The 12,269-nt window shown below is 52.1% G+C and overlaps 1 protein-coding gene across 8 annotated transcripts in view; it reads right to left on the reverse strand.

Annotated features, from left to right (window-relative positions):
* ZBTB7C (zinc finger and BTB domain containing 7C) overlaps positions 1–12,269 on the reverse strand; it is a 380,670-nt gene that overhangs the window by 93,718 nt on the left and 274,683 nt on the right. The window contains exon 1 of one of the 8 annotated variants that reach the window (XM_028479917.1): positions 10,466–10,547. The exons of the other annotated variants lie outside the window; for them this stretch is intronic. The gene's annotated coding sequence lies outside the window, so the exon portion shown is untranslated. Of the gene's footprint in view, positions 1–10,465; positions 10,548–12,269 lie in introns of those variants that run through there. 8 annotated transcript variants of the gene reach the window in all.

Here is a 12,269-nt window from a genome sequence, read left to right on the forward strand (position 1 = left end):
GTGTGGTCTTGGGGATAAGCGGATGCATATTTTGCCTCCTCCAACTGCGAGTAAGAACTTTTGGAGCAGGAGGTCCTTTTGAGACCCTGACATTGTCTGCCTGGCCCTTCATTAGGTGGCCCCAGTGGACTAGGCCATCCAGGGCATTGACCCTGGCCGGGCAGCCCCGGGAGACACCGTCCAGCAGATGTCCGTCTGTCATGGTGTGGTCACGCTGCTGTAGTCAGTGGTGCATTCTAAGAATACGTGATGTGGAGAACCCTTTCCCTAGTGTATTTCGGGCAAGCAATCCCACCAGGGCCCTGCAAAGAGCAGGGCCGTGGGTGTGCCAGCACGGGGCCACTGCAGGAGCAGCGTGTACTCTGGGAAACTTTACAAATGTGGCTGGGCCATTCTTTTATAACATTTGATCTCTTCAAAGGATGGTGTTTAAAAAGTTTACACACTGATGTTTTCTGTTTCCTTTATTACCTCTCATGTGATTCCTCCCCACCTCCATTATTACCTGCTCTGAATTGATAACCTGATAATAATGATTTTGAATAACCCATTCTATGGTAATTCTTCACTTTCCTTAGTCAGCTGACTTAGTCTAAGAGCAGGCCAGAATTTTGTCATAGCTGGGTCTCATTAAATACACCAGAATAACTGTGTCTTTAATCTACCCACCCCCTGACACCCTGGGACTTGAAGACAGCCCTAGTGTGCTGTCCCCTCTCTCCCCATCAGAGCAGGCCTCAGAGCCCGGTCCTGCCCAGAGAGACCCTTGGCCTTTTAATCGAGTCACCTAAAACCGACCGTGGACTCACATCTCCACTACTTTCCACAGGATGCTGCTCCGTTTATTTCTAAAATTTCAGACACTTCCAGCCCCCAAGAGAGATCCTGGCCAAAGGGATGCCCCCATCCAGCTCCATGTCACCTGGCGACGCCTGCTTGGAAGAGGCCATTGTGCTGCGTCAGAGTCTGTCCTGTCCAGCTGGTGAAGGCCAGCACTTATAGGCCGGGCACTGAGGGGTGCTCTCATTCCATCCTCACAGCAACCCTGTGAGGTTTCATCCCCATTTTACAAATGGGGCAACCACGGCACAGAGACATTATGTAACTAGTCCAATATCACAGAGCCTGTAAATGAGAACCAGGTCTTGAAACAGGCCCCGATTGCAGAGCCTATGAGCTAGAGGCTGTGGCACGCCGCTTCGCCTCTGGTCCCAGCTCAGAGCCTCTCCATGAAGCCTCCCCTGAGCTCTCTGCCCCTCATCCCCTGCTCTGACTCTGAATAGCACCATCTTTCTGGACCAATTAGCAGAGTCTGTCACTTTTATAGACTCTTGCTTCATTTTCAAGTTCTGTCTTAACTGGGTAAACGGATGACACTCTTGGGAGGGCAGGGGCCAGAGAGCTGCATCTGCATCCTTTCTGGGGCCAGCACAGGGCCTGGCACACAGTAGGGGCCGCTTCTGTCCTTGCTGACTAGGCGTCACTCGCAACGGCCCCACCCATCCTCTCATGGCTGCCCCCAGTAGAGGCTCACTTGGTCTGGCCAGTTCATCCCGGCGTGGGCCCGGGGTTGGCTGACGCTCAGCCCTTCTCCTCTGCCTGGGTCTGCAAAGAGTTCACCACCATGGTATTGGAAAGGCTTCCAAGAGCTGGAAGCCAGGTTCACTCAGAGGGTGCACCATGGGAGGAAGGGAGGAGGGCAGGGAGGGAGGGTGTAGAGAGGCGTCCCACAGCGGGGAGCCCAACAAGAGAAGGCAGGGAGAAGCCGGCAGTGGAGTAGAGACCCCACAGCTGGGTGCGCACCAGGCCAGCCAGGGGCCCACCGCGCAGGGTCCCGTCCTCTGGAGCACGCCTTCCTCTCCATCTTTGTGTTCACTCCGTTTGTTCCCCAACCTTCCTGGGGTCCAGTGTCACCTTGAAGAAACCCACCGGCCTGAAGGAAATCATCCCCACCTGCCCAAACATTAACCTGGGGTCTGTTTAGCCCAGCTTGTCCTTTCAGAAGCCCCTGATTCTCCCTGCCATGCACCCCAACCGACAGTCCTCCCCAAGGTGCCCTCATTCTGGTCACTCATCCTCCTCTCACCTCACTGCCCCCACCACCCTGGGGCCAGGTCTGTGCCCAGGCCGCACAAGCAGGTACAGATGTCGCTTGATTAAAGTGGTTCTAGGAGGTCCCCATTCCCACAGAAACTGCCTCCACACTCCGCCCGGAGTTACTGTGCTTTATCCTCACACCTGAAGTCCCCCCATTAGAAACTTAAGTCTCCTCTTTCAAAGACAGACACCCCCTGAAGGAGGTAATGCGGTTGCCAGAGGCTTTGGTAGCTTCGTGTGAGTTAGTGTAATGGACTGGCTTTCTCCTAATAACTGGGTCAGATCATCAGAAAGAGAGGATGGAGTCGGAGTCCTGAAGGGGTGCTGAGAGGCTGGGTGGGTGCGGTGATTCTGGAACACAGAATGATTCCTGGATCGGCAGGCTCCATGCGGGTGGAGGAATTTGAACAGTGAAAGAACAGCATGAAAGGACCAGGAAAAAAAGTTTTGCTGCCCTGCGCAAGTATTGCTAAAAGGCAGTGATGAAAAACTGAGGGTTGAACATACACTCAGGGGGTCTTCATAACCTGGTTAGAGCCCCAGAGTTCAGGCAGTCCATACTCAGAGCGGAATGTTCACCGAAAACACACACACACACACCCCACACCCCCTCTCCAACACAGAATCCAAAAGAAGATACAGTGATGCCCGGAAAACTGTCTCAAACTTATTTCCTTCCAAGCTGCCAGCGGAAGAGGCCCCACAGATCGGTAGGAGGCAGATCAAGCCCGTTTCCTTTTATTGAAACTTCTCCCCTTCTAGAATTTCTCCTTCTCTGCACGTCCAGGCCACAGAGACATTAATCCCCATTCAAATGAACCTTCAAGATTCTTCCTTCATTAGAAAAAAAAAACTCTCAAAACACCCCCAAGCAGCGGCTCTAATGTCACGGAGTGTATGTTCACCAGGAAGGGAGGGAGGGAGCAGCTCTGGGCCTCACCTGGCCTCTTTCTTGTTGGGAGGCAGATACGTGACTGCCCCCCACCCCACCCTGCTTCCCCTCCGTCCAACAGCTTTAATAAACACTGATGATTTCAGTCCTTCAAGCACAGCTGTCCTGCGAGTTGTCCAGTCAGGGGTATGGGGTGGGAGCCAAGGGCTGGATCTCCAAATAAACCAGCCCTCCCTTTCCCGCCTCCGCCCGCCTCTCCCGAGCAGGTGGGTGTTGAGGAGGAGGGCACGTCTCTGGCCGAGACCAGGGATGACAGAAGCGTTTTCTGAGCCGCCTGCTGAGGGCAGAGCCCCAGTGGGGGAGGGGGGAGGAGCAGAGCTTGCAGACAGGGTTAGAGGTGAGGCCGCCCTCCAGACATGCCATGAATTCAGGCCTCTCCACAACCCTCCATCCAAATCAAGGGGCCCTGAGATGGCACTTCTGGGGGCTAGCCTTAGGCTGCCCCTTTGGTTAAAATGTGTGGTACATTATTGGAGGACAGAAATGGAGTGTTAAGTCAATTCGTCACCTATAGGAGGTGTGTGGGAAGTGGCTAAATGGCTAAATGGATGAATGAATGAGTGAATGTCTGACACTCTGGGCTACTATTAGAAACAGCAGTAGAAGAAGGGGAGGAAAGCTATGGGGACTTCAAGGGAGGTGGGTAGGGAGGCTACTGAGGGGAAAGGGAGAAGAAAGGGCTACCGAATCATATTCTACCCCATCACCGTGGTGCACACAGCCAGCCAGGCAGCTCGGACCCTCAAAGAGCGTGACTCCCTTATCAAGTAACTTCCGTTTGCATGACTCCTGCTAAATCCTCCTCCAAGAAGTTGGGACAATTGTCCTCTTAGAATGTGACACTCAGAACTGTCATAGCTGAACTTCAGAAACCATCCACTCAAGGGCTCTCTTAATTTTTTTTCAGCAGCAGAAGCTCCCTTGTACAAAAAAATTTCATGCAAAAACAGACTCACCCTGAACTGTTCTGCTTGAATCAGCTCCATGAATCCCTTTGGAGACACCAGTCTAACCCAACGCCTCGTTTTGAGAAAGGAAACTGAAGCCCAGAGAGGTCAGCCTGTGTTCTCACTCTCCATCCCAACCACCTTCAGGCGCCTGGTCCCCTCTGCTAAGCATCTACTTCAGTACCTCTTGGGTGGGGCCCGGCACGTGTAATCTTTAAAAGGTTTCATAGGTGATGACCACCTGGAGTCAGGTTTAGGAACTGCTGGATTAAGCACTGCTTGAAAGTGAAGAGTAAATTAGTAGCTGGGCCTGATCCCACCTGCTTGACAATGATATCCAAGAAGCTATTGGAATTCATTTCCGGTACTGAGGTCTGCTTATATTGAACTTGATGCCACTGACTGAGATTTTAGCATGTTCTGGGTGAAAGGATAATTTTTCATAATCTTTGGCAGTCTTTCAAACTAGGTGAGTCCCCCCGAACCACTCGGCTCCTATCTACCTCTGTTAAGAGTGTGACTCCAGTCAGTCCCGCAGCTATGACAAGGGGATGAAATTATTTCATTGTGGAGCTGAAATACCAGTGTGAAATAGAGCACCCAGCCACACCTAGCAGTTTTGGATGAATCAATGGATCTTGCCAGCAGCTCAAGGCCCCAACAGGAATGGGACGAGGCGGCCTTGTGCTGCCCGGCTGCCACCTGGTTATGATGTTAGCTCTCCAACAGTTTTATTCGTGGCCCCCAAAGTGTCATTTAACACAATAAAAAGGTCAGGATCTTAGTCGTCTCCATCAAAGTCCCAAACATTGAACAGCTTGTCCAATGAATGTCACATTTATTTCCCTTCAGGTCAATTTCTTCCTTTCCCAGGGCCTGGCTTTCTATCAGCAGCTGCATCTGGATGAAGTGGGGCTGCGGGAGTGGGCACCCCCCCGCCGGCTCTCTGGAGCATTCCTCGGGAAAACAGAATGAGAGCACCGACCCCTGCACTGTCCCACAGAACAGTGTCACACCGTGCGACCCTGCACTGTCCCATAGAAACTTATAGGGAAAACGCGGTGAGAGGTCTGGGACATGCAGAGGAAACACCAGGCTAGGTAGGGTGATCAAGAAGTTGAAATAAATGGATCTCAGTATAGGTACAGCAAGCAAATGTGACTTAGCTGATTCCGGAATATTTCCTGGGTGCTGCTTCCTTGAGCATATAAACCCTTAGAAAATAGGATGGTTACAATTAAAAAGGCAGATATTATCAATAAATGTTGTCAAAGCTGTTGAGAAACTGGAATCCTTACACACCGCTGACGGGAATGTAGAATGGTGCAGCCACTGTGAAAAACAGTCGGCAGTTTCCCAAGAGGTAACACATAGAGTTACCATCTGACCCAGCAATTCCACTCCTAGTTATATATCCAAGAGAAAGACTAACCTATGGCCACACAACATCTTGTGCATGAATGTTCATGGTATTACTGACAAGAGCCAAACATGGAAACATCCCAGCTATCCATCAGGTGATAATTGGATAAATAAAATGTGATATATCCATACAAGGAACATTATTCAGCAATAAAAGAAATGAAATACCGATACATGTTACAGTGTGGATGAACCTTAAAAACATGCGAAGTGAAAGAAGTCAGTCGCAAAAGGCCGCATAGTCTGTGATTCCATCGATATGAAATGTCCAGAACAGGCAAATATATTTAGAGATAGAAAGTAGATTTTTGGTGACCTAGAACCGGGGAGTTGGGGTGAAATGGGGAGTGAGTGCTAATGGTTACGGGGTTCTTTTTGGTGTGATGAAAATATTCTAAAATTGATGGTGGTGAGGGTAGCACAACTTTGTAAATATACTAAACACCACTGACTTGTACACTTTAAGTGGGTGACTTGCATGGTATGTGACTTATATCTCAATAAAGCTGGTATTTAAATAAAAACAACAAACCTTCGAAAAGTTCCTGTTATTTAGGTTCTGCTGAATAGAGGCGTTCTCTGCTAGACTTCCCTAGGGCTTAAAAGAAGGCACGTATCAACAGGAATTAGGGTCACTGTCACCTCTTACTTTCACCAGTAGCTTCACAAAAAACAATGGATCAACCTGTTAGCTCCAGAAAGAAGAAAATTATCAGCCAGAATCCACAGCCAAAAAAGCAACAGCCCTGAGTGTACGTGTGCACGTATGTGTGTGTAGGCAAGGCAGAATTTTTCTGAAGGCCAAGTTCAGCTCTGTGATATTATTTGGGAAGGTCACGTGTACATCTGCTTCTGGTTTGTATCTAATTTGAAAAAGCCGACACTGACTGTGTACTCTATCATTAGGCAGTTTTTTCAGTTCGGTGTCTCGGTGTTGCTCTACTCAATTTGTTCAGAGGATGAACTCACTTCTTGACAGATGAAGAACGGCCCGCCCCGGGGTTCTGGCCCAGGAGGGGCAGGCTTCAGTCGCGCCAGCTTTTCCCCTTCTGCACCTCATGTGACCCGAGTCAGGCCACCACTGGGGAAGAGTTCTTACCCCGGGGGGAAGCTTCCTTCTCGATTGCTGGTCTCCTGCAGGTGGAGGAGATGCGGGGGTGACGAGGAAAGGGAAGGAGGCCCACTCTGGCTGGTCCCCTTCCAACCAAGGCCCTGATGGAGGGGGCCTCCCAAAGGGAACAAAAGGGAGTGAGACAGGAGAGCACACATTCTTCTTTTTCTAAACACAGGCTCGAGATGGAGAAAGGGAAAGTTAAATTATGCTGCAATTTTGAAAGTCATCCACTGAAGATAAACTCTCCCTTCAAAGGAATTACTCATCTTACTCCATCGTGGTACCTCGGGGTCTATCAGTATTCAAATTGATTAAGCAACGACATGCAGAATATATAGTACAAAGGGCCCATTTCATCACCCCATTCCTCAAGTTATCTGTTTTTTGCTAAGTCATGAGAAGTCCAGCAACTTAAAAACCAAAACAAAAACTAACAAGCGCCCACAAAAGATGGAAAAAAATCCTTGGTGGAAGTTACTAGGAGGCAGGCAGCTTCAGAAAGGAAAGAACACAATCTCTCGACTAACATGAAGGAGACTCCAAATTGCTCTTGGCAACAATCTCTCAACCCCAGATTCCCCTCCCTCTATTCATCTCCACAGTTCCCAGCCAAAGGAAAATAAACTGAACAGCTCTCTCCCTGGCCCAACCTGTAGGGCTGCACGGCTGAGCAAGCGCTGAGCAAACAGACATCCCCGTGCAATTATCCACCTGTGCAATCGCTGTAAACATGGGGCAGCCAGGCGGGGGCTCACCCCTCTGATCAGACTGATCATCTCAATATTAGGAGAAAAATGCCTTTATTCTGTCACCACGACATCAAAATGGAATACAATGTGATCTCGTGACCTCAAACCCAAGAGATTTAAAAAAAAAAAAAAAGAAAGACAAGAAAAAAGAAAGAAACAAAGAAGAAAAGAAGAGGAAAATCGTCCTCCCCAGAAGAGTTGCTGTCAGTTCTGAAGAAGTAAGCCCTCAGAACATCCCTCAGATGGGCTTAGCTTCAAGGCAAGATTTATCAGTTCACCTTCCTCACAAAAGTGAGAGTTAATTTTAGAGGCAGTTATCTTACACCTATTATACCATTCAAGATGGAAGGAGAGTTAACAGGCCAAATGTCCTGAAATATTTATGGCCGCTCTGTGTCAAAGATTCATCTGACACCGTTTTATTAGGACAGATATGTCTGTTCAGTTAAAGCAGAGATGGACAGGAGCATCGGGAAATGGCACTGTGAGTGGAGATATAGCGGATGGAGCGCCGTCTTTTCAGTTGAGTCCTGAAACACCCTGGCAGGCGGGCGTGAGCTGCTCTGAGAGCTATGGACAGTCAAGAGACCTGGGTTGTAGTGCTGGCTTCACTACCAAGTCCTGTGAACACGGACCAGCTTCCCCAATGGTAGGAGGAGGGGCTTGGAGCTGCAGCTCCAGCCCTGAGAGTATGGAAGGTGCCATTGCGGCCGCGGAGGAACGAGGGTGGGGGCCGGGGGTGATGCTCTTGGGGCAGCTCTCAGCCTGGCTGGCACTGCTGCAGAGAGGCACCAGTCTTCCTAGAGGCTGCATGGGGTCTTGTCCTCTCCAGTTTCGATGCTCAAAACTAAAGGCTCATCTTAGAACCCACGACTGTAAACCAATAACCTGAACAGCAGGGGCTCAAACAGCTTCCTAGGCTCTGTGTGCACTCCAGGGGCCAGTCCTCACGACTGCAGCATGGAGACACTCACCATTCCAACTGCCACCCCTCGTCTTCTCCCAGCCCCCCGCTGCCTCTTCTTCACGGCCACGCTTCTGTAGCACCTTCCCACATACCGTCTCATTTCATTCACTCAATACTCACTGAAGGATGTACTGTTACAATTACTATTCCCCTTGACAGAGGCCAGGGACCAGGTCAGATTTCACTTACTAACGTATGCCAACACTTAGCATGGTGCTTGGAATCACACATTAGGCAAATATAACAGTTGTCGAATAAATGATTGACTGATTGAATGGAAAGAAACTCAGGTTCAAGAAGGTTAACCTTGGATGTAACACATACTATTTTGTACAATAATTATACCAGAGTGATGCAGTCCTGTCTCCTCAACTAAAATGAAACATTCTAAAAGATGGGTGTTATAATGGGTAGCTTGGATTCCTGGTTCTGTCACTAAGTCGCTGGCAGCTTACTTAACCCCTTTGAGCTTCAGTTTCCTCACCTGCAAAGCGGAGCTAATGATTCATATCTGATGGGTTGTGTGGGTTGGAGGACATAAAGTATGCCAAGCACAGTACCTGGCACGTGGTAGGTGGTCTCTGAATGTCCCATCCCTCTCTTCCCTGCCCGTACCCTCTTTGGCTTATCTCCCACAGCTGACACGGCAGGATAAGCCTCGAGTTCTATGACCTCCAGGCCTTTGCTCTTTTGGTCTTCCTCCCTCAGGGTCCTGCCCCAAAGCCTCCTCTTATTTTAAGCCTTTGTAGACCTCTCTGGCTGCCAAAGTGCCTCTTCTCAGATCTCAAAATGGCTCTCCCAGGTGTCTCTCAAGGAAAAGCTGATTCAAGGAAGGGCCCAGTGTGTAGCTTGTGTCTCTTTTGACTTGTTAGTAGAGATCTGCAGATCTAGCCAGAGGAGGTCCCTGAACCCTTCTAATTCCTAGGATTTAACTGGGTGACGGAGTGGAGCTGAAACTTGAACCTGGCAGGACCTTTGCCCTTCCTCTCCCTCCCCTTCCACAAAAACTTCTATGACTCTGGAGAAAACTGCTTGATTGTTTCAACCACTTCCTTTACTTGTTCATATTCCCGCATTTGGAGGGATTGGAAAGGGGTACGCCACCCGTCGCCCAATGAATCGCGGGAATGAGGCTGCCTCCTGTGCAGAGCCCAGTACCAGGGGTTACAAGAAAAAGGGCAGCCGTCCCTGGCCCACCGTCCACAGCCGGGACAACAGAAGCCAGAAACCAGCACGACCAAACCCGACGACCCACGGAGCCCTGACCACAGACACGAAGAAAACTGCACCCGCTCGACTCTCAGCGCCGGGGTGTGTGTGTGGGGGGGATGTGTGTGTGCAGGCTCTTTCCGGAGTCCCTCTCCCAGGCCAGCCCGCGGCCGCTGCGGGAACCCTGCTGCAGGGAACCCGGCGGTCGCGACGGCGACGCGGGTTGGGTCGCGCGGAGCCGGCCCGTCCCACACGGACCCGGCCGCCTCTGGAGCTCCGGGACCCGGGCTTGGCTCCACCGCGCACCCACGCCCAGGTTCAGGGCACAGGGAAGGGTCCCCACCCACCCGGTTCTGCTGGCGATTCAGCCCGGGACGGCGACGGGATTCCCTCCGGCTCGCCCAGCTACTTGTGCCAATCCCCCTTTCATTCCTGCCCTCGTCCTGACTTCTGCCAGGAGTTGCCTTGGCTTTCTCCCTGCGCGCCCCCCCGCGCCAAGTTTTGCATCTGACATAGGGGGGACCAAGCTTTTTTGGGGGGGGGAGGGCCTTGAAACTAACAATGTCTATCGACCACTACCTTCCAGAGTGCCCCTCGCGCTCTCCGCTGTCCCGTTTCTGCCACCCCAAAACCTGCCGCGAGGGCCGCGGGCGCTGAGAACGCGAGCAGAGTTGCTGCATTCCGAGTCCCCGATTCTTTCCTGCGCTTCGCTGGGAGGTAGGCGGCCGCGCGCCCCTGCATTACCGCGGGGGCCCGAGCCCCGCTTTCCCCCGCACGCTCTTTTCCAGCCCAGGCGCGGCTTTGAAATTCCTCGCGGACGCCGCCACTCACGCCCGGCGAGGGCCAGTCCGAGCCGCCACCCGGGCCAGGCGTCCCCGCAGTGCCCGGAGAGGGGATGCAGCCGCCGGGCGCCCGAGGCGCCTCCTCCCCACCCCCGCCTCCACGGCCGCCTGCCCGGAGCCCCGAGCCCATCCCAGCCCGCTCCGGCCGAGGCCGCCGCAGACCCACCTGGCCGCCCCGGGGACGCCGCTCGTGCCCGGGTCGTGTCCTGAGCGCCGCCAGGGTCCCGGGCCGGGAATCCACGCGGCAGCGCTGCTCAGGGGAGCCTGCCGCAGCCGGCGGGAGGTTGTCATTGATTCGTGCTGGGCGAGTTAAGCCATTCCAGGAGTGGTTTTGAGAGAGCACTCCCAACCCCTCCCTCCAACCAGAAGTATTTGGCAGGCAGCCCCTTTTTGTCCACCTGTACTGTTCAGCGCGGGACAAGGACCAATTTCACTGGTCGCGCTTTACGGCTCACTTTCTAATACGAAAAGTAAGCCCCTTTGCAAAGGTAAAGCAGAAATGAAAGCAAGGGTAGTGGAGGAGCTTTTCCCCCACTTTTCTCCTGGATCTCTCCGTTTGTTTATTTTTTCTCTTAACATTTCACAAAATGCCGTACCATTTATCCCAAATCAGGGATGGCTTTTCATTGTTATTGTTTTTTCTCCAATTCTGCATGTCTTTTATTTTTAGAGGCAATTTTATTTCCATTCTCCTGAAACCTGAGCCCAATAAAATTACTAGAATTATATGTTTTCTCTTTAAAGGGTCGTGAGTGTAACTTATCAAATAAAACACTGCAAAGCAAGCATTCAAGTGGCAAATGAAAAGGAGGGAAGTGCAGGAAGTAAGCACAGAACCGTGGCTCCCTCCACGGCGTTGCCCAGGGAACTTGGCCCAGAGGGAGTCCTGAAGCCTGAGGTGGGACCACCTACTGCCCTATTCTCCCCAACCTCAAACACAGTATCACCAGGCTCTCCCTGGCTTTGTCACCGTTCTAAGACTGACTCAGAAATGCCAACCAGGGCTTCCCTGGTGGCGCAGTGGTTGCGCGTCCGCCTGCCGATGCAGGCGACGCGGGTTCATGTCCCGGTCCGGGAAGATCCCACATGGCGCGGAGCGGCTGGGCCCCTGAGCCATGGCCGCTGGGCCTGCGCGTCCGGAGCCTGTGCTCCGCAACGGGAGAGGCCGCAACAGTGAGAGGCCCGCGTACCCCAAAAAAAAAAAAAAAAAAAAAAAAAGAAATGCCAACCAGAGACCCAACAGTCCACATTTGGGGTGGGCCAGCCACCAGTCCCAGAGAGGTGTGGCGGGGTGCCCTTGCCCAAGCTGTTCCTTGAAGCCACATACCACGCCCTTTTTGAAACTGCCAGCTCGGAGGCTCCTGCTGCTGTCAACCCTCTTCCCCAGAGCTGCCCTTCACCTGGGGGGAACCTTCACTAACTCCTGGGTACCTAGGCTGGCGGTTCTCAGAAATGGGGGAGGAGCCAGGGAGGGAGGGCCCTCCTTCCCTGGAGACCAGCTGCCTGGTGTGTGATGGAGACTCAGCACAAAACAAATGAGACCAATGAGAGACCTGGCCCTCCATGGCCTCTGCCACTCTTCACCGGCAGGCCACAAACATCATCCCAGAGCCAAAGGTAAATGCCAAAGGCCCATCAGTCTATGAAGGCCCAGGATGGGGCTGAGGTTTGCAGAACCCCAGGAAGATGGTTCAGACTTAAATTTATCTCTTCCAACAGGTGCCCCCTGCCTGAAATCCCAGTGTTAATGATTCATTCCTTTGTGGGGCACGCCCTGCACAGAGCCTGTGCCAGGCAGGCAAATTTGCTTCAGGAAGGCAGGGAAGGGTCTCCTTCTGTAGTTCTAAAACTGAAAAATACCCATGGGTCAGGGGCTAGGGTCTCCACAAGGGGCTGGAAGGAGTTTGTCAGACCTTCTTGTTATGGTGGTGGTGGAGAGGCTCGGAGCTAAGGAGGGGAGGGGAGGGGAG

This window comes from Physeter macrocephalus, chromosome 19 (assembly GCF_002837175.3).
Source record: "Physeter macrocephalus isolate SW-GA chromosome 19, ASM283717v5, whole genome shotgun sequence".
NCBI classification, from domain to species: domain Eukaryota; kingdom Metazoa; phylum Chordata; class Mammalia; order Artiodactyla; family Physeteridae; genus Physeter; species Physeter macrocephalus.